Source organism: Pinus tabuliformis, chromosome Q (genome assembly GCF_031772625.1).
Source record: "Pinus tabuliformis cultivar Carrire ecotype Pingquan chromosome Q, CPIR1, whole genome shotgun sequence".
Classification (NCBI taxonomy): domain Eukaryota; kingdom Viridiplantae; phylum Streptophyta; class Pinopsida; order Pinales; family Pinaceae; genus Pinus; species Pinus tabuliformis.
The window spans coordinates 1,293,958,586-1,293,985,003 of NC_142296.1; positions in this window are offsets into that span (position 1 = coordinate 1,293,958,586).

Sequence of the window (26,418 nt, forward strand, 5' to 3'; positions counted from 1 at the left end):
TCTTCCTAAGCAAAATCAAATCGCTGCAACTCCTTCAGGGTCTCATGCCGCTGATGGTATGATTAGTAAGGTTAACACCAAAAGTAAGAAGAAGTCTTCCAAGAATTATTCTCCTATCATAACCTTGCCAGATTCCCCAACAGGAGATTCTTCCACGGAGATTTCTGCCGATATTCATGTTGTGGAGTCATCTACAGCCAAATCAAAACCCGGTGGTAAGAAGAAAGGGAAGAAGAAAACTAAAATAGATAAAAATTCAAAAGAGAAATCAGAAAAAGCGGAATCAAATGATGAGAAACGCAAACCTCGTTATCCTTGTCTCATTTGTGACGAAGAGCATTTTACAAGAGACTGCCCTCATCGTGCAGAGGTTGCAAAGATTGTCAAAGGTTCCCAAACGCCTGTTGTTTTGAAGGATCCTTTTCCAAGTCAAGACATTAAGATGATAGGTTCTTCCTCGAATGCCAATGAAGAACCCATATTGATGATGTCCCATGTTAGGATTGCGACTCGATCGCATGATTATGGCAGTAAAAGTCCTGTTGATGGTAAAGAAGCAGAATCTTCTCATTCTAACCCATCAACCTGAGCTCCCTGTTCCGATCCGCTACAGATCGAGAAACCTAATCTAGACTTAGTAATCAAACTGCCCGCCAAGGGTATACTTCGAAAGTCAGCTTTCAATCCACATGCGAGAGTGGCTCAGAACTATAACATTGTTGAGGATTTAGCTGTTTCACCTTCAACAACGTTGGCTTTGGAAGTGCTGCAATCATGTCTAGCACAGCGTAAATTACTTTTGTCGGCTATAGGAGCTGTTGACGTTCAGGACTCGAACCTGATAATTTTCGATCTAGAACATAGTACATCGTGCTTACCTCATCAAATGGCTTTCCAGATCCCAGTGATAGTAAAAAACAGACCTATTCATAGGACTGTGATTGATGAGGGAGCCTCAACGTGTATTATGTCGATACAATGTTGGAGATCGCTTGGTTCTCCTTCACTAAATCAATCCATGACGATTCTAAAGGCCTTTGATGGCCGTGGGTTTCATCCTTTTGGCATTCTACAGGATTTATCTATAGGGGTTGAAGGAAAAACTGTTAATCTAGATGTGGAGGTGGTTGATGCCCCTCTAGATTACAACCTTCTCTTGGGTCGTAGTTGGTCTTACGCTATGACAGCTGTCGTTTCATCGGTCTTTCGGGTTATAAAGTTTCCTCATAATGGAAATATCGTAACAATAGACCAGCTGGCTTACTTTTCTTCCGACCCAGCCTCTTCTGAAAGCATTCAGTATGTCGGTAAAACGACTATCCCGTATAAGGATGTTGGAGTAGGACTAGTTAAAGATGCCGGTTTACTGGGAACTTTTCCTTTTCCTTCGATCAACGCATCATCTTCTTTTGCAACCATTCATATGATTTCGTCAGACAACATTGTTTATGATGATCCTTGGATCGCACCTTCTGAATCTGAGATAGACTCATTTGGTGATGTTATGCATTTGAGTCCATATGAAATTGCGTATCAGGCCGTGCAGTCATTTTCCGACCCATCTTCAACCAAAATTGACTTAATGAATGTGGTCCATGAGGAATCACTTTTCACATCAAACTCGGATTCAACAACGTTTTCCGAACTTGTTCACTCTGATGAGAAAATTCGTGAAATCCTATGTGTAGATGATTTACCATGGGAAGATCTCCATCACAGATATTCATTCTTACCCGAGAATGATCATTTTGAAAATGATTTTTCATCAATTTTTACGACTGAATATGTCAAGGAACCTCAGAATCCAATGAAAAATCCTGATTCAAAGTTAAATTTGGGAAACATTTCTCGAACTATTCCTATGGACATTGCGGTTAAGCCTGGAATTGTTGAGAACATTCATATAGGTGCCTCATGTATAGAGAATGAAATTCAAATATATAAGGCCCTATTTCAAGAATTCCGCGACGTGTTTGCCTGGTCATATGATGAAATGCCAGGAATTGACCCCACAATTGTTGTTCATGAAATCAAAACTTACCCGGACGCTAAACCCGTCCGGCAACATTTGCGTCAGATTCACCCAAGAAAAGCTGCTGCCATTAAAGCAGAAGTTGAAAAATTACTCAAAGCAGGTTTCATTTATCCGATTCCGTTAACGGATTGGGTATCGAATATTGTTCCGGTTAATAAAAAGCAAGGGACAATAAGAATATGTATCGATTATAGGGACATTAATCGAGCCTGTCCAAAGGACAATTACCCAACTCCCTATATTGATCAAATCATTGATGATTGTGCCGGCAGCGAAATATTCTCCTTCATGGATGGTTTTTCCGGATACAATCAAATCAATATTCTACTTGCCGATCAACCAAAAACTGCTTTCATTTGTCCATGGGGGACATTTTCTTATTGCAAATTACCTTTTGGGCTCAAGAATGCCGGGGCAAATTTTCAAAGGGCCATGTCTTATGCGTTTCATGACATCAAGCACATTGTGCAACCCTATCTCGATGATTTGCCTGCTCATTCATTACATCGAGCTGATCATCTCATCCATTTACGAGCAATCTTTATGAGGTGTAGGCATTATCGGATTAGGTTGAATCCACACAAGTGTGTTTTCTATATAGAAACGGGTCGATTGTTGGGGTTTGTTGTTTCAAAAGTCGGCATTCGCGTCGATCCCTCGAAGGTTGAAGCTATTGTCAAATTGCCTCCTCCTTCGAGTCTTCGCCAACTCCAAAGTTTCCAAGGGAAAGCAAACTTTTTACAACGATTCATTCCTAACTATGCCGAGGTTACAAAGGGTTTTACCCAGTTGTTGAAACAGAATACTCCATTCTATTGGGATGAGATAGCTCAGAAATCTTTTGCTGCACTAAAGCATGCGTTGACCCATGCACCATTATTGCATCCTCCCAACTACAACCAGGACTACTTCTTGTATCTCGCCGCCTCTCATTCCACCATTGGAATGGTCTTAGTTCAGGAAGATGAATTCGGTACTGAACATGTGATATATTACCTTAGTCAAACTTTAAATCCAACTGAGCTAAAATACTCACATGTGGATAAATTGGCATTGGCAGCTGTTCAAGCTTTCAACGTTTTCGTCACTACATTTTACTACGTAAAACTACAGTAATTTCTGATTGCAACCCTATGATCTACATTTTGACCAAGCAATTGCTAGGGGGCAAGTACTCCAAATGGATTGTGATCCTGCAGGAGTTCGACTTGGAATTTGAAAAATCTAAGTCTAAGAAATCTTTAGTTTTTGCGGAGTTAATGTGTGACTTCCCGCGTGCTGACACGGAAACTGTGGCGGAGGAGCCCATTGCGGATGAATCCTTGTTTCTAATCAGCACTTTAGATCCGTGGTATGGGGATATCATCGTTTATCTCCAGACCCAATCCTTTTGGCTAGAAATTTCAAGGTCAGAACGTCGAAAAATACGATTCTAGTCCCAACAATTCAGAATTATTGGAGATACTCTTTATCGCCATGGGGTAGACTCTGTTTTTCAACGTTGTTTAACTCACGAGGAAGCTGAAAGGGTTCTAAATGACTGTCACTCTAGAGTGTGTGGTGGTCATATGTCTGGGTATGCCACAGCCCAAAAGATATTGCGCGCTGGCTACTTCTGGCTGTCTTTGTTTAAAGATTGTATTAACGCGGTCCGAAAATGCCACAGCTGCCAAATTTTTGATCGAGAGATGTGCGCTCCACCTGCTTCTCTCCACCCTATAATTTCCGTTGGTCCTTTTGCCAAATGGGGTATCGATTTAATTACATGTAACCCTCACTCAGTCGGGGGGCATGCGTATATCATCCTCGCGGTAGATTATTTTACCAAGTGGGCTGAGGCGATGCCTACATTTGAGGCAGACGGCAAAACAACTGCAATTTTCGTGTTCAATCATATAATTGCTAGGTTTGGTGTTCCACAAGCGATTATCACTGATCATGGGCGTCATTTTCGAAACGTTATGATGACCGAACTTACAGGCCAGCTTGGCTTGCGTCACGATAGTTCAACTCCTTATTATCCACAAGCTAATGGTCTGGTTGAATCCATCAACAAAGTTTTAGTCATCATGATCCGACGAATCATTGGGATTCATCGGTCGAATTGGCATAACATGCTATTTTCGGCGCTTTGGGCGTATCGAACTTCAATAAAAACGTCAACAGGGTTCACTCCTTTCCAACTAGTTTATGGTCTGGAAGCTGTGTTACCCATTGAATGCGAAATCCCGTCATTGCAAATGGCCATCGAGTTACTTCCAGCCACTTCCGAAGAGGAAAAACGTTTGTTATACTTGGCTCAATTAGATGAGAATCGACGTGATGCTGCATTGGCGATCAAAACTCACGCAAAACGTATTAAAGCTCAGGATGATCGAAATGTGACCCCTCGAAATTTTTCGGAAGGAGACCTAGTCTTATTGTACGATAAAGCTAATGATAAATTAGGCGCTGGAAAATTCGTTCCTATGTGGCATGGTCCCTATGTTGTCAAGCGAAAGCTAGCAAAAGGGGTCTATGAATTGGTAAACTTTGGCGGGGACTCTTTAGGTAAACCCAGAAATGGTCTTTACCTGAAGAGGTATTATGCTTAAAGAATGGGTATGGAGATTTTTAGTTAGGATAGTTTTCTTTCTAGCTGGTGTGTTTTAGTTTAAAAAGTGTGCTTAGCTTAGAGAGTGTTTTTCGTCATTATTCCTGCTTATCTTGGTTTTACTCTTGATATTGCAGATGTCGATGCCTCTCCAAACATACATTGGTTTTGCTGATGGTGCTTGTTACACAGTAATTTGTCACTGCCTTCATCCCAGTCTTCCTACTGTGTCATGAGTCCAAAACATTCATGCTCATGCTCTCTGATGTTTCCAAATGACCCACTTTGCCAAAGTTTCTGCATCATCGTGACTGTTGTCAAAATAAACGCGCTGATGAGCGCTCCAAAACAGACCATACGCGCTGCCATCGCGGAAGTACACGTGATTCCCACGATGGTCGGATTTCATGAGACAGCGCGACTGTTGCTTATATTTGATCGCGATGACATGACCTTCTCCATTATGCAGTAGCGATGTCAGCGCTCCAGTACAGTTATGTACCCGCGATGATCCAGTCTGGGCGAGTTTGTTCTAACAGCCGGCCTTCCAGATGACTCCAAACCTGGTTGTTGGCCTTGTATATGTCGCCCTCCCTTCTCTGGCATGTCTGTTTCGTCATTTGAGCCACCTTCCTTGGAGATAAGCTCATCTTCCCACCATTCATGGAGACTCCTTCTCCTATTTAAGCCTCCACCATTGCTATGAGCTGCTAGTTTGGAATTCTTAGTCTTTGGAGTGTTGCTGATAGTGTTGTGAGCTTGATAGGTAGCTGGTGTGACAAGTGTGGGATTGTTAGAGAGCTTAAGGAAGGTTGTGAAGTGTTTTGATCTTGTGTGAACTTGTGAGTGAGAGAGTTTTGTCTTGGGAGATCTATCTTCAAGGGTGAATGCTTGAGGAACTTGCTGGCTGGACCCTCTTGAGAAGGATTTGACGTCAGAAATATGGTTGTATTCTTCTTTGTTTATCAATAATAGACGACTATCATTATGGTTCCACTCTTATTGTCTTTGTAATGGTGATTGAGTTATATCCTTTCTGACTGATATATAGTTGCATCTATTGGATTTTATGCTTGTGTTTGTATCGTTCTTTGCATGTGCAGGTGTCTGTTCACGAGGATCGTGGGGATTGTGACCGGCCGGAGCAAAGGAACAGGAGCGACGACTCTTCTACAAGTACTAGCGTTGGAATCCAGGTAGGCCCTCATCATCGGTCTTTAATTTGCAATTAGGAACCTGCGTGTTAGCGTTGTTTGATTGTTGCTAGACCCTATTTGGGCTAGTAGGGATCGCCTCTGTCTGCAGAGGGGATTTACCTCCACAACAGTCCCGAAATGGGCTTGACTTGAAAAAGTACTATGCATGAATTCCATGCACTTCGGTTTGTACATGCGTGTGTTTTAGCAGGTGCGTTGTGTGTGTGTGTTTTCATGTTTTTGGCTTGGTGTGAAGGCGTGATTACCGCTTATTGTGTCTTTTTCTTCTTGTGCAGATGTCTGGTGCACCTTACGTTGGTTTCACTGATGGTGCCTGCCGCAGCACTCGCAACTTGTCTTCTGCGGCGTGGGTGACCTACGATCCTCACGGTGAGTTGATAGATCTTCAAGGTGTCTGTTTAGGTTGCACCACAAACAATGTCGCTGAATATAGTGCTGTGATTGAAATACTGGTTGAGGCAATTAATCTCAATATTCGTACATTGGTTGTGAACCTGGACTCTCAACTTGTCTTCCACCAGCTCAATGGGCGATATTCCGTCAGAGACCATCACATTTTAAGGTTGTATTTACGTGCTAAATTGTTAGAGAGGAATTTCGATTTCATTACATATCAGCATATTCCACGACGATTGAACACGTTATCTGATGCATTGGCTAATCATGTATTGGACAAACATTTGCGTAACATATAATCAAAACATTATACAAGCAAGCACATAAAAGCACAATAATAGACCATAGGAATATATATATATATATATATATATATATATATATATATATATATATATATATATATATATATATATATCGTGTGGCACACCAAGCTGCTCAAAAATAAGTGTACATGTCTAAATAGAGTCTGTGTTCCCTGTACATCCGAGACACATGTCTCTCAAAAAATCATCAGTAGGAAATAAAGACCTAGATATCTACTGCAGCGGGTTGTGCTCCCTATACTGCACAGCCGCTCGTGCCACTCGCCTCAATAGGCGGTGCATCCTAGGTTCTACTCCTACTATATGGATCTGGGACGCTATGGGGACCTCCTTTATCCCCATGTAATCTCGAATCCCTGTTAGCAGGCCCTCAAGGTTCCGGATCACTGTCTCCATCATGTCATCTCCCGGACGAGCCAGGGCTAGAGCTCCAATTCCCTACACATCTCTCCGCGCCTCTGGAGCCAGTCCAAGGGGTCTCGCCGGTCCTACATCTGCATACCATAGCGTTCGTCATTAGGACATGTACATGAAAAAATAAAAAACATCATAAAAATATAAAAATCAAAAAATGAGATCAAGTGTCTTACCACCGTCATCCCACTGCTCTCCAGCGGGCAGCTGCATGTCAGGATCTCCACGGAAGTCCAGGCCGGCATACGGCCAGTCCTCCATGAAGATCGTCTGTCGCTCCAACCACTCTCGGAAGTATGTCCCCCATGCCACTGGTCGGCCGCCACCTCCTCGTGGCATGACGTGGGCCCATCGTGTGGCCCTCGTCTCGCGTGGCCTGGGTGGGTCCAAAACCATATCCTGCAACTGCAGTGCCGGCACCTGCTCCAGCATGAGCGGGAGTAAGATCGATCCATAGCCAAACTGTTTCGTCTCACCGCGACGACAGTTGGTCAGTTGCCTCTTCATGTTTGCCGCTACTGCCCCTGCCCAGTTAAACATGGTGGGATTTAGGCATTCGAGGGCTAGTCGAAGATGAGTCTTCGAGGCCTCATGTTGGGCCTGGGAGCCCGCTACCCATGTCACCATGAAGAGCATCGCACGAAGGATTATGTCCTCCACCGTAGGGATTGCCACCTTTCCGCTCCTCGACTTGCGTGCCTGTGGGCACACCTGAGCCATCAACATATCTAAAGTATCACCCCCGGGTCGCTGCCCCTCCAGAATAGGCATCTCACCTTGACGGGACAACTCGATCAAAAAATAGATGTCTGTATAATAGAACTCAATATCCTGGCCTCAGATAACAAATTTCCCATCCGTGGGATTCCAGGCCTTGATCAGCAGCTCTAGAAGGTCAGGTTGTGCCCGTAAGCGTGGAGTTAAGAAAAATTTGAGCAATCCGCACCCCCGCAATGCGTTCCGGCACCCGGCATCAGCAAAAGCCGCTATATCATCGTTATCATGAGCACATTCTTGCCAGACGAATGCCATTATAACCCTGCATGACCAAAAATCTCATTAGCGCTCTTCTTGCAAAGTTTCAAACGTAAATTTTATTAAAAACTTGTCGCGTGGCGTCATCACGACTATTTTTAAAACAATCGCGCTGATAATGGGCGCCTTTGTTATTTTTCCCGAGTCAGCACGGAAGTACATCACTTTTCCGCGCTGATCCGGGCGTGGCTTGTGGAAATTTTTATCGGTCATCGCGGACCCGATAGCGAAATCCGCGATGACCGAGAGCAGAATGCAAATTCAAAATCCGCCCAAATGACCACATCCCACCGTCAAAATGCAGTAAAAAGACATCAAAACAGAGCGTAGGGCAATGTGTGTCTACCTGGAACTGGTTTCGGGACGAATGATGCACGTACGGGGCCGAATTTCGTTCACCAACCTCAATGCTCCAAGTCGCTCCACAAAGGCTCAATGGTAACAATGGTAAAAAATATGGTTTAACCCCCCCATTTATGGTAATTTTGTAAAATTAAATATTATTTTCCATAAATGTTGGTTTTTATCATGGTTTTTACTATATGCATGGTCGAAATATGGTTTTTTACTATGTTTTCATGCGCATTGTTTATATTATCTTGAAAGGGTTTACGCGTGCAGTGTTCTTTGTGCAGGATCTCAGGTGGTGGAATTACGACAGTTTTATACGCACTTGGTCTCGAGAAGTCGTCTTTAATCTCTTTTCTGACGTGAAACATGAAAAGATAGCCGAGTCTCCCTCTCAACTCGTTAAAAGGAGAGAGGGGCGGTCGCCTTTAAGCTCTTTTTTCGACCGTTTAAACTTAAAAAGATCGCCGGGTTTTTGTCATTTCAGACTCATTATTGGCTACGAAACGACGTGCTTCTGACCGCTTTTTTACTTTTTCGGGTCGAAGTTACTACTTACGAAAAGTACTCCTCAATCATATTGGTCGGGTGGTTCTTTCAAGCATTGTTTTATACTTTTTCGGGCTCGAGAGACACAACTCTACGAAAAAGAACCCCCCTGGAGTTTACTTTTCTGCTGTCTTTTCAGACTCTCTAAACAGGAAAAGACGCCGAGTTCTTCCTTTGTCAAACTCGTTAAAACTTAATGGATTCCATTGAAATGACACCTTTCAAGCATATGCTATCCCCGTCAAGCTTGTCATCAAAAAATAACCGGGGTACTCGCCAGCAATGGTGGGGAAAATGGAGCCACAATCATTGTCATGTCGGCAGTATGTCGCTCTTGAACATGGCACTTGTCTGCATTCGTGTTTGGGTGGGGACATCTCATCTCGTTTTTACACTTGCCTCTGTGGGTTTGGGTTATCCTGTTTGATCTCTCATCTGCTCATTGCCTTGTCACCATGACCCCTGATCATTTAATGTCAAATACTGCCAAGTCCACCGTCGTGTCGCCGATATGTTCAAGAGAAGTTGACCTCTGCAGAATACTCAACCTCCCTCTGATACCTCACACAAAACATCTTATCCTTCTCTGTCTCATGTCGATGATGTGGGAAACATTATGGCCCACCTTCGATGAAGGTCACTTCATGTCGACTTCAGCTCATTATCCAGGAAGTTGACCTAGAGACTCCCTTCAGGTGCCTTGGAGCCTGCATTCCTCAATGGCAGGTTCTTCGTGTTCGACGCGAGGTTTTCATCATTGGCCTCCGATCGAATGATTCTACGGGTGCTCGACACCGGCTCACTGATTCGCACACAGTAGATTGTACCTATAGTACCTTGAGGACCATTCTCATTATTGGTGGCACCTCTTGCGTCTGTTAACAGTTTTCATCATTGACTGGTAATCAGACGATGTTCTTGCATGTTCGACTTCAACTCCCATATTCGCATGCTTGAACTTGTACTTTGTTTGAGTCGAGATAGAGCGCAAGACCCTGGATTTTGTCTGTTGAGATCCAGGTTCTGATTTTGTGGATTATTATGATCATTACATGACTCATTGATGGATGGCTGCGACCATACCTGAGTCTTCATGGATGGCTGCGACCATACCTTTGTTATCATCATGGTCTCATTAGCTGGGTGGCTGCGTCCATACCACAGACCTATTTTGTATGCCTTTTGGATGGCTGCGCCCATGCCTAGACTACATGTAATTCATTATCAGAGATATCAGTTGTACTTGCGTGCATGTTCTTCCCGGTGGTGTTCCAGTTCAGTTAGCTTCGTAAAGCATTTCACCCCTCCCACTCTCTCGGGCTTCATACTTTAGGGGGCATCTGTTACACAGTAATTTGTCACTGCCTTCATCCCAGTCTTCCTACTGTGTCATGAGTCCAAATCATTCATGCTCATGCTCTCTGATGTTGCCAAATGACCCACTTTGCCAAAGTTTCTGCATCATCGCGACTGTTGTCAAAATAAACGCGCTGATGAGCGCTCCAAAACAGACAATACGCGCTGCCATCGCAGAAGTACACGTGATTCCCGTGATGGTCGGATTTCATGAGACAGCGTGACTGTTGCTTATATTTGATCGCGATGACATGACCTTCTCCGTTATGCAGTAGCGATGTCAGCACTCCAGTACAGTTATGTACCCGTGATGATCCAGTCTGGGCGAGTTTGTTCTAACAGTCGGCCTTCCAGATGACTCCAAACCTGGTTGTTGGCCTTGTATATGTCGCCATCCCTTCTTTGGCATGTCTATTAAGTCATTTGAGCCACCTTCCTTGGAGATAAGCTCATCTTCCCACCTTTCATGGAGACTCCTTCTCCTATTTAAGCCTCCACCATTCCTATGAGCTGCTAGTTTGGAATTCTTAGTCTTTGGAGTGTTGCTGATAGTGTTGTGAGCTTGATAGGTAGCTGGTGTGACAAGTGTGGGATTGTTAGAGAGCTTAAGGAAGGTTGTGAAGTGTTTTGATCTTGTGTGAACTTGTGAGTGAGAGAGTTTTTGTCTTGGGAGATCTATCTTCAAGGGTGAATGCTTGAGGAACTTGCTGGCTGGACCCTCTTGAGAAGGATTTGACCTCAGAAATATGGTTGTATTCTTCTTTGTTTATCAATAATAGATGACTATCATTATGGTTCTACTCTTATTGTCTTTGTAATGGTGATTGAGTTATATCCTTTCTGACTGATATATAGTTGCATCTATTGGATTTTATGCTTGTGTTTGTATCGTTCTTTGCATGTGCAGGTGTCTGTTCACGACGATCGTGGGGATTGTGACCGGCTGGAGCAAAGGAATGAGAGCGACGAATCTTCTACAAGTACTAGCGTTGGAATCCAGGTAGGCCCTCATCATCGGTCTTTAATTTGAAATTAGGAACCTGTGTGTTAGCGTTGTTTGATTGTTGCTAGACCCTATTTAGGCTAGTAGGGATCGCCTCTGTCCGCAGAGGGGATTTACCTCCACAACAGTGCTTGTCCTAATACACGGAACATTTCTTCCGCAGCTTGGGTTATCTATTCGCCCTCTGATGAGTTGGTATCTATGCATGGGGTAAGCCTCGGTCAAACAACGAACAACATTGCTGAGTATAGTGCAGTGATTGAGTTATTATCTGAATCTATTTCATTTGGGATTCAGAGTTTGATAGTGAGGTTAGCTTTTGAACTCGTTGTATTACAGCTTAATAGAGTGTATGCCATTAGAAATCCAGTGTTATTAAGATTATTTTTGAGAGTGCGTCTCTTGGAACGTGAATTTGATTATATTGAATATCAGCATATTCCAAGATCTTTAAATACATTAGTAGATGCAATTGCTTCTTGAATGTTAAGTAGACATTTGCAATAATCATACATGTAAATTTAAAAGCATTCCATAACATGATTTACAAGATAAGCAAGTAAGAGTGATATATATAGGAGTGTGTCAAAATATACATCGTCCTCGATCATAGGTTGAAAAACACCTTATTATCGGCAAAAATGATAAGTACAAAAAGAAAAAATGTCATATGTGTCTACAATAGGCGATCATCCTATCACTGGTGATGATCTTGATAAGAAACCACTGTACGGGCCACCTTACAAAGGAACCTCCTAAAAGGTCTTGGGACCCCAATCACATAGCGTTGTAGTCGATGAGGAATGTCATCTATGCCGATCTCTGGAATGTCCCCTGTCAAGCGCTCTAGATGACTCTCCAACTCGGCCAAGGTCTCTGTTGATTCGTCCTGTGGGGCTGGCGCCGCTGCAACTGGTTGTTTCCTCTCGTAAGGCCGGAGAGCGGATGGTCGCTGTGGACCCACATTTGAATTGAAACTTTTACTATCAGTTTTGGGACGACATAAAAACAAAAAAAATTTAAATAGGAAAATGTTGAAACTGATTTTACCTGAGTCATCCCATTGCTCTCCTGGTGGAAGAGCCATGTCTGGGTCACCGCAAAAATCTACCCCAGCGTAAGGGAAGTCCTGAATAGCAAAAACCTGGTTTTCCAACCAATGGAAATACTCAGGTTTGAATCGAATGACCTCTATCCCCTCGTTAGGATGACGGGCCATAACTGCAACCCATCGCATCAGTTTGGGCTCTAGAGGAAGCCCAGCTCCAACAGTAAGGTGCTGCGGGACCAACATTGGGACCCTCTCCAGACCAAAGCTCACAACCAAAGCCCCATAACCGAAGGTCTTCAGTTGTCCGTTCTTGGCTTTGGTCAGTTGGCCTTTTACATTAGCCAACACAGCATTGCACCAGTTGAAGATGGTGCCTTGAAAGTAGTCAACTGCCATCCGCATCTGGGATCCGGTGGCAATATGTAGTGTGGTGCTCCCACAAAGCCTGGTGATAGTAAACATGATCACCATGAGTTCAGGATGGGATATGGTTTTAATGTCTATCCCTTTGTCTCTAGCCTGGTTGTTGCAGAACTCTAGCCTGAGGCTATTGACAGACTGGCCACCTGGCCTAGTCCCGAATAGAGTCAAGTCTTCGCCTCTCTTAGGCAAACCAGTCAAAAAGTATATGTTTGCCGGCTCAATTTCGAGCTGGTGGCCACCAATGAAGAAGCACTGGTCTTGTATGCACCACCTGTCTACCAGCCACTGCAAGAAGTCCACCTGGGCCCTCATGCCAGGTATGGCCCAGAATTTGTACAAGCCGAATGCCTTCAATGCATCGATCGAAGGTTGGTGATTTAACACGGCACGATCTACGTCCTCTTGCTCCAGTTCTCGCCAATCAAGCATGATGTACACTCTGCATCCAACAAAAAGGCAAATTAGAATGCAAGAAATTAAATTGTTTGGGTCAATTTTGAGAATTTTTGGGTTAAAAACCCTTTCTACGGGGACCGCACCCTCTCTATTAGAGACAGTGCGTGGGTCCGCACCTTGTCTTCATGGAAGGTGCGGACCCTTGACTTTCTCCCCATTGAGAAAAAGTCGGGGTCCGCGGGCTGCCAGTGTTATGCCTGCGGGCCCCCACACGCGGGTTTCTAGCCTAAAAACCCTCTAAAAAATGAAATAAAACCCTAAAAAATGATTTGAAACGGATAAAATTGAAGAGTAGGATGATGTGGATTACCTGGAGGAGACAACGCTCGATTCCGACGGATGGATTTTCCGCAATCTTCATGGGAAGTTTCTGAACAAAAGCACTATTTTCTCACCCAAATCTTAAATGGTAAAAATGAATTGACGAAAGCCCTTTTTATAAGTTTTATGAATAAATGAATTGTAAATTTGTTTATGTTTCACTTTAGAAAGGTAAATTTTGCAGCATTTTTATCCATCTCAAACAGGTATGAGTAATGTTTGCAATTTTTGTTCAGGATAACGGATTGTTCAGGCGAAATCGATCATTTTCGACGAAAAATCATTTAGAGTCACCTTTAAGCTCTTTTCTGACTCCTAAAACATGAAAAGGTCGCTGAGTTTTTCTTTTAAACTCGTTAAAATGGAATTAAAAAGACGGTCCACTTACAGCTCTTTTCTGACCGTAAAAACATGAAAAGATTGCCGGATTTTTGTCGTTTCAAATTCGATATTGGTTATAAAACGACGTGTCGTTGATCGCTTTTTTACTTTTTCGGATCAGGGGCACTAATTACGAAAAGTACTCGGTCGTTAAGATCAAGTGGTTCTCTCAAGTATTATTTTATACTTTTTCGGGCTTGGGAGACACAAATTTACGAAAAAGGTCAACCCTGGAGTCTTCTTAAGTTTTTTCAGACTCTCTAAAATTGAAAAACGCCGAGTTTCTCCTATATTGGACTCGTTAAAATTTAATAGTAAAGGACTGTTATAGACATTTTTGTGCCTTGCAACATTGAGCATGAAATGTCCATAATCTAAGGGATCCAAAGTCCCTAAACATGTTGTTCCTACCCCTAGAGGAACAAGGCTAACAAACCACAGCAATTCACAGAAGTTCTCCACCAGAAACTGCTAAAAACAAGTCAATTCAGGATCAATTCAATGGCTCCACTAGCTGTCTGCGCTGAATGTCAAAGCCAACACTGGCTACCTGCACTGCAACGCAGGTAGAAGCACTACCAGGGTGCGTTGAGCGAGAATTGCCAAATGGCAAGTTCATTCCAAGAGGTGTCAAGACCCAGGAAGCTTCCAGAATCTTCCTCAATGACACTTGCCTCAGTGAATTCGACTGGTGATGAGTAAGAGGTTCCAAATCTCCAAGTGGAAGCAAGAACCTCCAAGTGGAATCAAGAACTGACAGAGGGAGAGGACACTAGTCAGATCTCAAGCTGACTCATCCTCTCTCCAAACATCTATATATGGATCTCTCCTCCATGAGATCTAGAGGCTGGAATTTTGTTATTGCAAAGAATTGCTGTTGGTTTGAGATTGGAATCATTGGGTGCTTAATGCTTTGAAGGGGGTGAAGATAGGAATTCCATTTGCTGGGAAGGAGATGCTGGATTGGAGCCCTCTGGGTTGTATCTCTTCCTGAACCTTGTTATTCATCAATAAAGCTATCTTGGTTTCTCCTATATACTGATGTATCTTTGATGTATGATTGCATTAGTATGTTTAGTTTATTTCTAATCCTGAACTAGTTATGAATATGAATCTATGTCTTTGTGTAGTGTTCTCTTCTTGTGATCTTGCAGAAACCTCTTGAAGCTGGGCGAGCGAGAAGGCAAGTAGCTGGGAACCCTCAAAGAGAAGAGAGACCGGATCGAGGGACAAACGGAAGACACTGGTTAGTCCATCTATCTCTGTTCATTCTTAATTCATAAAGGAAGAATACTAGAATAGCTGTCTCTGTTTGTTGCTAAGGCACTGTCACACCTTAGGTGGATAGGATCGTCCAACATAGGCATTTTTCCCCACAACAAATTGGCGACTCCGCTGGGGAGATATGTTTAGTCATTTTATTTGTGTTTCTATCATTATTTGTTTCATAGACTCGACAGCAACAATCGAACTGCATCTGCTATTCCCAGATGCAAAGTAGACAGTTGCTGCTTTGATCCAATCACTGGACTTGTCTATGATCTGAACAATGGACTCACAAATGATTTGATGATCCTTTGTGATAGATCTTAGTACTACCTCAAAGCATCCATTTGATTGTACCTTGCTTGTTGCTTTTATTTGGCCTGAAACTGTAGATTAAATAGCAATCTGTGACCCAGAACCAGTGAGAAACTCTTGTTTCTCCTTCAGCGCGACCCCTGTGAAGAGGTTCTGCATTTCATTGCAGGTCCCGTGAAGGCTACCTGCGCTGAATGTCAAAACCCCTGTGTTGACGTTGCGCTGATCCAGTTAGGCCTTGTGCAGCTGGGGTTCTCTGCTCTGTTTTGCCTTGTTTTGATCTCTGATTTTTGCAGCCTGTAACCAGCATAGGTACCAGTCTGATAACTCCTTTTCTCTGCTTAAATTCCGCCTCCTTTTGTACAAAAAGACTGTGAGTGTTTTTATGTGTTTTTGGCGTCATTTGCAGTTTTCCTTTGCAAGAGTGAAATAGTCATCCTGTAGCCCTTGATTCAGATCTGTTGATTGTGATCTTAGGAGAGAGTTCATTGGCTGTTTACAGTTGATTATACATTTGCTTTTGCTTTTGGTTTGAGTTTGTCTCTTTTAAGTGTCGAAACAAGTATTCATTTCGAAAATCGTTAAGTGTTGTAATCTCTTCTACCCTCTCTGATTTCGAAAAAAGTAAACTTGTTTGTATTTGTCATTTAAAAGCGAATTCAAAGTTGTACAAAAAGCTTTCTTTGTAGGCATCAATACTAAGAAAGCGGAAAACAAACACCTGCATTGTGCATTTGCATCTTGATAGTTTGCATGTTTGATTTAGGAAAAGTGCATTAGAGTGTGCTGATTGCTCTTTGAGAAAAGATGGTGTCTTTCTTTTCCCTTAGTAGCTAGGATTTTCATGGTTGAAAAGATATATAAAGCTTGCTTATCATCTTTAGACTGCATTTAGGAATTGTATCATACATCTCGTGGTGAACCTCAAAAGGCAAACTTCTAAAAAGATCAACCTAAAATAAATTGAATGAACTTAACAACGCTTTGCAACATAACACACAACATAGAGGTCTAGGCTAGAGACGTGTTTCGGCGTCGTAAAGCCTGGTGACTGTCGATCTCGTTGATGGTGGGTGATTCCTCCTGAGGGACGATAGCGCCAGTACGGATTGTGCTCCCACGTACCGTCGCGTATATGTTGGGAGACCCCTATAGGCATAAAACCTTTATCCTTAGGAAGCCGTGTCGGCCGCCCTACTGATCGCAATGCACTGAACACAGCATTCAGGAAGATCGACCGCCCGTACCCTAAAAAGTATTCTGTGGTTTTGCGAAAAGTTTGGCACACCCTCTGCCTAGAACTCCAGAGCAGTTCCTTTTGGCCTTTTTCAGACTCTATAATGGAAAAAGTCCATCCGAGCATTTGTCACTTTGGGCTCGTTAAAACATCGAAGGAGACTAGAGTCATCTTTAGCTTTTTCTCGACTCTTTAAAATTGAAAAAGCAAGTTGTGTCTAAAGCGTCGTTAAAATTTATTTTAAATGGAACAATCACCCTTTATTCCTGCGTTGATCTTTAGGTTGAAAAAATGGAGCACACCAACCAAGGAATTCCCCTTGGTGGAAATCCTTGTCCCTTCTCCTCTTGGGGAGATGTTGGTGCGCTCCATATGGCCACATTGTCACTTCCAGGATTGACAATTGGCCTGCCAGTCTGGCTCTTTTCAACCAATGTCGTTCAGAACACCACCATTCCTGAACAGTCGAATCAACAGTTAGACCAGACCAGAGTTGCCCACCAGCCTTCTACTTCATCTAATTCTTCCTCTCCTCCTTCCTCTTCGCTTGATGGAACTGGTAAAACAAAAAACCAAGTTCCTAAGGAGAAGAAGGAAAAGAAGAAGAAAGAGAAGAAGAAAAAGGAGCCAAAAGCGACTGGGGGCAAACAAGTGTCGTCTGACAAAAATCCACACACAGCACTGACTAGGCCTAAATCGCCATGTGTCATATGCAAGGGAGACCACTTCCACAGAGATTGTCCCTGCATCCCTCGGATACTAAGGGACTGGTCTCCCCGTTTGCACAATTCGATGGCGTCAACCTCTGATAGCCATGTTGACTGCACACCATCAACTAGTGAAAGTGAAGCCACAGGACAGAGAGGGAAAGCTAGATTTCCCTACAAATTGTGTGAAGGCGATCATGCCATCCACCGTTGTCCCTTCTTAAACGAGGCTAAAAGAGTTTTGGAAGATCGCCCGATTTTACGGGCACAACATCCTCCTGGATATCAAAAACTCCTGCCAAGTCCTTCACTAGTTGAGAACCCGGCTGGCCCGCCCAGGTGGTCAGCCGAAGCACCTATCATTGAAGATGAACCATCTGGATCCATGCCTGACGAAAGTCAAAAGGTTGAGGCAGTAGTTGACCCGGTTTTGCCTTCAGAGGCTCTATCTTCGAATGATACCATCACAGAGGAGAATAAAGACGACACCGTCCAAATTCTCTTCATCAGCACAGACTCTGACGAACAAGGGGGCAATTTGCCCATTCCTTTGTCGCAGGAAGGAACTTCGTCAGAGTCATACCCGGCCGTCTATTCGGTCCCACCACCAAGCAACCTGGTTGTGTCCTTCGACTGGAACCAACTAGGCAGACCCCAGTTGCCAGCAAGCATACCATTCAGAATTATCGTTCAAATATACAGAATGGTAATGGCTGGCACTATCATTGATGGGGGGGCATCTGTGAGTATCCTTTCCTCTATTGCTTGGAAAGCGCTTGGTTCGCCAGCGCTTTTGCCTGAAATGAGAAATCTTTCAGGCTTTGATAAAGGAACTAGTCGACCTTTAGGGATCCTCCCCAATGTGCCCATAACATTGAAAGGGAAGACCGTTCAAATGAACGTGATGGTCGTTCAAGGACCCTTGGATTATAACCTACTCCTTGGACGAGACTATATATATTGCATGGGAGCCATCGTCTCCTCACTCTTTAGAGTAATGTGTTTTCCGCATGAAGGAAGAGTGGTCAAGCTCGTGGACCAACTTTCATTTCCCGGATCACGCATCGCAAATAGTCATATACCATCCCTAAATGGTCTATTCACGCAAGAAGTGTCTCAACCCACGGTCCGTCCTCCTGATGAGCGCGAGTAATCCGAGAGGATATGACTGGAACCCAGGGGGCATGCGTCCTGGTCTGCTTCGGCAGGAAAACTTTGGGTATAGGGTAGGTTTCCGCGGGAGAATATGACTAGTCTGTACCCCGCCCATGCTGGAAGAGGGTTATTCTAGAATAAGATTCTTTTGTCAAAGTTATGTGAGTTGGCGGGCATCGTCGCTCACCTTTGTCTATTTCGGTAGACATTGCCGAGGAAGTGTTTTGTTTGAAAGATTAACGAGACAATCTTTGGGTAACCTGAAAGAGGTAAGCCTCTCTCGTTAAAACAATTGTTTCGACGGAAAAGAAGTAGAGGTAACCTTGAAATCGTACTTTATACCTGGGGGCATGCAAACCTTTTGGAATGCAAGCAAAGAGCGGTTATTTATCTGTTTTTTAGGTTAGCCGTTTCCTAACTTGCATAAAGAAAGGATGCGGGGCATAGCTTTGTAAGATGAAGCTCCATAAAAAATAGAATCTTAATGAGACACTCTTATCATATGACTGGGTAATCGAGCAGTTTTAGCACACAGTTCATGCTCGTTAAAAAATAAACGCAAGATCCGAGCAGTTTTATCATATAGTTCATGCTCGTTAAAAAATAAACATCAAATAGAGCAAATGTTTCTACCCGCGTTTAAGCTCGTTAAAAAATGAACTATCCCGGTAAATAACCACTATGAATGTAATATCATCAGCCATTAAAGCCTTGGTTGTGTTTGCCCGTCACCTCCACTTTTCCATTGGCCGATCGTTCACCTCCATATGTTTGTTTACCCATTTTGAGGAACAGCTGCGAAGAGTGATTTCACTAGCCATCCTTGTGACACTGCCGTGATTGGAAAATTCCAACCTGTACCTGGAATCAGCTGCTAACCCGTTTTATCACTCGTTCCTCAAAAGACGAGTCTCCTTTAAGATCTTTTCATCTGACTCGTAAAATATGAAAAGATTGCCGAGTCCTTGGCCTTCCAGCTCGTTAAAGGGACAGGAAGTGCTATCCCTCCTCTATATTTTAATCTTTTTGGACCTGAGGGATTATTGCACAAAAAGATCGAGCGCTTGTTTTGTTCGGCTCGTTAAAACTATCGAAAACTCATCCCTTCTGTATTGTTTTATACTTTTTCAGAATTAAGGGATTAGATGACGAAAAAGGACTTTTGGAGTTAACTTTATGTACCTTTTCAGACTCTCTAAAAATGAAAAGGACCGAGTTATCTTTGTCGTTAGACTCGTTAAAATCATTAAAAAGCGACAAACTTGTCTTTAGACGAGAACGAGTTTCACTATCGCTAGGCTTGTTAAAACATAGCGATGGGCTTGCCCGAAGGGCAGGTTATAGAACAAGCATATGTTATCCTCCTCAAGCTTGACAAAAATAAAGAGGTACTGGTTAGCAATGACTGGGGAAAAATTGGGAGAAACTCAAGAAAACTTTGATGGTAGCAGGTCGCTCTTGAACATGACACTTTTCCTCCGTACCACAATCGGGTTGGGTTGTTTCATTCACCGGTCACATCCATGGTCTCACCATACCATCCATATTTGGGGTAATGCTACCGATCCATCGTATCAGTGTCGCCATATGTTCAAGAGAAGTCGTTCAGAAAAGTCAACCGTGTCCCATCCACTGCCATACATTATCCTTCATCCTTTCATGACCGCCACCCTGAATCATATGTCACAGATCGTTTTCACCTCCATCAAAATCATTAGCTCCGTTCCGTGTCATTGATGTGGGATTCATTAAGGCCCTCCTTTGACGGATCGCTTCTTGTCGACATCAGCTCATCATCCAAGAAGTTGATCTAGGAACAACCCCTTCAGTACTTTGAAGCTTGCATGCCTCAATGGCAAGTTTATCACTTCCGGCGACAGGTATACATCAATGACCTTCGACCGAAAGATTTTGCGTGGTGTTCGACGCCAAGTCCTTTATTCACACCACGTGAATTGTACTGCAGTACCTTGAGGGTCATTATCATTATCGGTGATTCCTCTCACGCTTGTTAACGGTTTACCTCATTGACCGGTAATCAAGCAATGTCTTTCCATGTTCGACTTCAGAACATTTCTCACATGGATCGACTTGTACTTAGAGTGAAGATCGAACGAGTTTGAAGACCCCGGATCTAGTTTCATCCATCCGGGCTGTGATATATATTCAGGAAAAAATAAAGCATTGACATGTACATCATTGCAGCAGATAATCATCCTACCCAAAGGATGATAATTTCATCAAAATTATCAGTCTACCACCAGACGATTGTCTGTTCTATGTACAGAAAAATGAATTTATAAAGCTGAGCATGGGAATGCCCGCCTCAGCTAGATCATCAAAACAGTATGAAAAATAATGTATTGTATTGTATCTTATTACAGGTCTCCTCCCAGCATTGGATGAACTTCGGATCCCCCTGATAAAGCATTTCACCCGATAAACGGCCTCATACTTTAGGGGGCAACTGTTATAGACATTTTTGTGCCTTGCAACATTGAGCATGAAATGTCCATAATCTAAGGGATCCAAAGTCCCTAAACATGTTTTTCCTACCCCTAGAGGAACAAGGCTAACAAACCACAGCAATTCACAGAAGTTATCCACCAGAAACTGCTCAAAAACAAGTCAATTCAGGATCAATTCAATGGCTCCACTAGCTGTCTGCGCTGAATGTCAAAGCCAACACTGGCTACCTGCACTGCAACGCAGGTAGAAGCACTACCAGGGTGCGTTGAGCGAGAATTGCCAAATGTCAAGTTCATTCCAAGAGGTGTCAAGACCCAGGAAGCTTCCAGAATCTTCCTCAATGACACTTGCCTCAGTGAATTCGACTGGTGATGAGTAAGAGGTTCCAAATCTCCAAGTGGAAGCAAGAACCTCCAAGTGGAATCAAGAACTGACAGAGGGAGAGGACACTAGTCAGATCTCAAGCTGACTCATCCTCTCTCCAAACATCTATATATGGATCTCTCCTCCATGAGATCTAGAGGCTGGAATTTTGTTATTGCAAAGAATTGCTGTTGGTTTGAGATTGGAATCATTGGGTGCTTAATGCTTTGAAGGGGGTGAAGATAGGAATTCCATTTGCTGGGAAGGAGATGCTGGATTGGAGCCCTCTGGGTTGTATCTCTTCCTGAACCTTGTTATTCATCAATAAAGCTATCTTGGTTTCTCCTATATACTGATGTATCTTTGATGTATGATTGCATTAGTATGTTTAGTTTATTTCTAATCCTGAACTAGTTATGGATATGAATCTATGTCTTTGTGTAGTGTTCTCTTCTTGTGATCTTGCAGAAACCTCTTGAAGCTGGGCGAGCGAGAAGGCAAGTAGCTGGGAACCCTCAAAGAGAAGAGAGACCGGATCGAGGGACAAACGGAAGACACCGGTTAGTCCATCTATCTCTCTTCATTCTTAATTCATAAAGGAAGAATACTAGAATAGCTGTCTCTGTTTGTTGCTAAGGCACTGTCACACCTTAGGTGGATAGGATCGTCCTGCATAGGCATTTTTCCCCACAACAAGGACCTGTTCAATTACAAATAGGAACGAACCACTCCTTCTTAGGGTTCGAATTTAAACTAAGTTGGACTCATCCGAAGGATGAGCTTATATTCAAGCAAATGTTATCCTCCTCAAGCTTGTCAAAAATAAAGAGGTACTTGCCAGAAATGGTGGGGGAAAAGAGAGAAAAATGAGCATGTTTGTCATACTTTGTAACCACTCTTGGACACGACACTTTTATTCACCTGGGTTGGGAAATCCTTTGCCTAACAGTTGATCAAACCACATTGAAAGTCTTCAGCCGGTTTCTGGGTATTAACTTTGGCTCAACTGTCACCAAACCATCTGCTGTGTCGTTATGTGTTCAAGAGGTCACTGCCAATAAGCCATTCATCTGCAAAATATCTGTCATCCATCTTGACTATCCCTAAGTCAGTCCTTGCAACTAAATTTCTTCAACTTGATCTATTATTTCATGTTGTGGGCTTGCCTGCAACGGATCACTTTCTATCGACTTCAGCGCATTATCTAGAAAGATGATCTAGAAATCGTCAGTACCTTGGGATCTGCATGCCTCAATGGCAGGTTTCTCGCCTTTGATGACAGGTTGCATCATTGACCTTCGATCAAAGGACTCCGTGACATGTTCGACATCAACACATCTATTCACATCTCATGGATTGTACTGGGTACTTTGAGAGCCATTAACATCACTGGTGGTTTCTCTCACACTTGTTAACAGTTTACATCATTGACTGGTAATCAAGTGGTTTCTACCATGTTTGACTTCAACACATTCATTCGCATGGATAGAATCGTACTGTTTCGGGAAGTAGAAAATGAAGACCCTGAATCTAGTTTCCGCAATCCAGGCTGCGAGGAATTTTGTATTCATTATATTGTGGACTATTCATAAATAGATGGCTGTGTCCATACTGTGTCTACATGTGTCTATACTTGTGATGTATTACAAGATAATTCCTATATCAGAGCAGTATTTAGTTTTCTAAGTCAGTTTTGATCTGAGAATGGGAATGCCTACCTCAGCGATGATATGATCTCATATATATATTTTGCATTGAATGTCTTTTACAGGTTCCGACCGGGCTCTCCACAAGATGATCCTCGAAATGATAAAGTACTTCACTCTTCCTAAATGATAAATGAAATCCTCATCTACTACAGACTTTGCACTTTAGGGGGCAATCTGTTACACAAAAATATCGTCACCATGACTATTTGCAGTCAGTATGGGTCTATCATCACTTGTATTGTCCTCCTAAGCAAGTCTCAGACCTCAGCTCTTCAAGTCAAGCTTTGAAAATGAGAGAAAGACATTGAAAATCAACAAAGCTCTGGTTCTGCACTTTCTCTCACTGTTGCCTGCGGTCCCGCACCCCCTGTTCACAAAAACTGCGGACCTGCCCGCTCTGTCCCTAAAGGAGTGGATGCGGACCCCTATGAAAGTCAAAAAGGCACAAATTTATTCTAAAAAACTCACTTTGGGTTAATTCCAGATGATTCTAGAAGGAATTTTGACGTGGATTGGTCGCTCTTAGGTGGTTCATGCATCCCAAAAGAGAAGGAGCTAATCCCTTGATGAGAGGAGCTATCCCTTTGAAGGAGGGCTTTATCCCTTTGAAGGAGGACCTAGTAACTTCCCTCCATTGCACTATAAATTAAGGCATTGGGCTGGTTGCTAGGGATGTTAGAAGCTGAACATTTTTAAGGGTAAATGCTGGTGGAATTGAGACTTCCTAGTTAAGCTTGAGAGGAGAGATCACATACCTTTTTGGCTTCATTGGGAAGAGAGTGAAAATTGTCAAAGTAGGGGAGACTTCTTGTTGGACCCTGGGAGGAGCTTGTACAGCATCAAGGCACAGGTTGTAAAGTTCTTCTTTGATTTGAATTAATACAATCAGATTCATTTTTCTCAACAAATTGTCTTATGTCATTTGTTTCATGAATTCCTTGATCATCATGTTAAGTATGCTTTATGATATTGGCTTTTCAGGTGCTATTTAATATGTTTGCTTGTTTGTGTTTGCAGATTCACAACAAGGGAGCTCATTTGGATCAAAGGAGCGAGGCTTCCACAAACTTGCATTGGACCCAAGGTAGGCCTAAACACTTGTTTGCCTTTGTTTATAAATGCATATTTAGAGAAAGATAGTTTTTGATTGGCTTGCTTGTCACTAGATATCATTAGATTCTAGGTTGGTCTATCTTGTCTGCAAGATCGACTCATTCCATGTGACAGCTTCTTTGCCATCCTCCACCATCTACAAGCCATGACTCCTTGTACCATGTCTTGCTTGATCAACCCACTTCACCAACTCGCTGTTCACATGTTCGATTCTAATGTTGCTAGCTCAAATTGCAATTAAGCACAAGGCAACCACATCACACAGGTAGAGGAGTAGAAAGGTGAGGGCACTATCAATCTTCCCTCTCTGATTCAAAATTGTGTGCATCAAAACAATGAGCTTCCATTCTTGAATGATTCTCAATCTGCCAATCTCGGTGGAACATCCTGTACAATTAATTCTTTCAATCAACCCCTAGTCTTGGGTAGTCATCACTCCCATACTTCCATATGCTGTGACAAACGCCCAAGCACATCATGTGATCTTCCATTTTCTCATGAAGACTCTAACTCAGATATGGAATGTGCTCTGGTCAAAGAAGACATTCATATCGAAACTTCCTCTTCACCTCACTTGCCCGTGTGTCCTACCATTCACAACACATCCACATGCGTCAGAGATACTCCATGTTCTCTATTCATCCAATGAATTATCTCCTAAATTGAAACAAGGTAGTGAGGCTATACATGATGAAGTCGAAAATAGTTTAATCATAGAGCGTACTTCCCATTCCCCGTCATCTCCTCTCTTGCATGAAGGCAACCCTTCAATTAAGCTTGCTGAAGCTGAAAAATCTAGTGCAACTTGTGACAGAGATGGTTGGCATCCTCAGAGAAAGTTTGAAATCAGAAACAAAAACCATCCTCAAGCCATACATGATCTGTTTCCAGCTTGAAAATATGGTTCTGCAATTCTGGAAATTTCCAGGACGTGCCAGGGAGTCGAGGCACTTCAACGTCCTTTGATGGTTATGTCAGGACCTTGCGACTCTGGTAAGCCCCTAGAACCCAAGTAGATCTAGTTTCTCATGCAATTTCTATCTATCTGCATGGTTTCACTCGATGTGAATTCACATGTAAAAAATCTTTGGTATTTCGAATGTGATCTCTCAAATTTTCAAAATTTCACTTATGACCAAATTCACAAATTTGTCACAACGCATCCGTCTTCATGCACATCTCTTGCATCAAACTCAGGATGGGAGTGTCCGTCCCTCATGAAATCATGGAATTATGAAGTTGATCATCTCAAATACTATCTTTTCCCGTGATCATACTTATTGAATTTTCCCTTTCATGATCAACTCCTTGGTCTTCTTGCAATCCTTGTACTGCAAATTTTTCCGCTCATCACACCAAAAATATCTCTGGGTGATGATGAATGCACAAGCTATCACACGAATCAAGTTCCTCTTCATTCACCACACCCCAACTGGTTTCACGCATTCACAGTGCTGGCATCCTTTTTACATTCCTGTGATGACCATGGTGCTTGCGAAATTTTTCACCAGTTGCAGGAAGGTGGTCCATCATGTCTAGCTCACAACGAACTTGGTTCCATTGTTCAGAGCGTTCGCAATATTGTTCAAATGAATTTGTCTTTGTTCATTTCAAACTAGGAATCTAATATTTCAACTAGCTCATCTGATCATTCCTCTATCTTGGGTGACTATCATTCAGCTTATCATTTTCCCAACAACACATCCAATGACAGTTGCTTCATGCTCTCTGATATTCACGTTTGACATCTCTCTCTTCAGATTTCCATCAAGTAGATAAGGTACTTTAGCTTGCATTGATGGTTATGGCAAGTCCTCACTGTCTTGGCATGACTGTTGAGAATGATCAGACATATTTTTCCTTACAATATTCCCATCGTGATCCTGTCTATCAAATAAAAAATTCACCCTTTCACAGATCACGAGGTTGTCCAAATAGCCATCATGAATTTTATGATCCAATCGCTCAATGGTTGGAACAATCTTACTTGGAAAGCCATGTTGCAGGTAACAAGCTTCAATCCTTCCTTGCACTTTCTAAGAAGCTCGGTGTAGACGAAGACACACTTGCAAGAGGCTTCCAAGGTTTTTTTAATAATGGTATCCATCATAGAGGTAAGCACGTGTATTGGGTGGTTGTGACACATTTTTCTGCCCACAGGAAAGACCTTCCTTTCTATG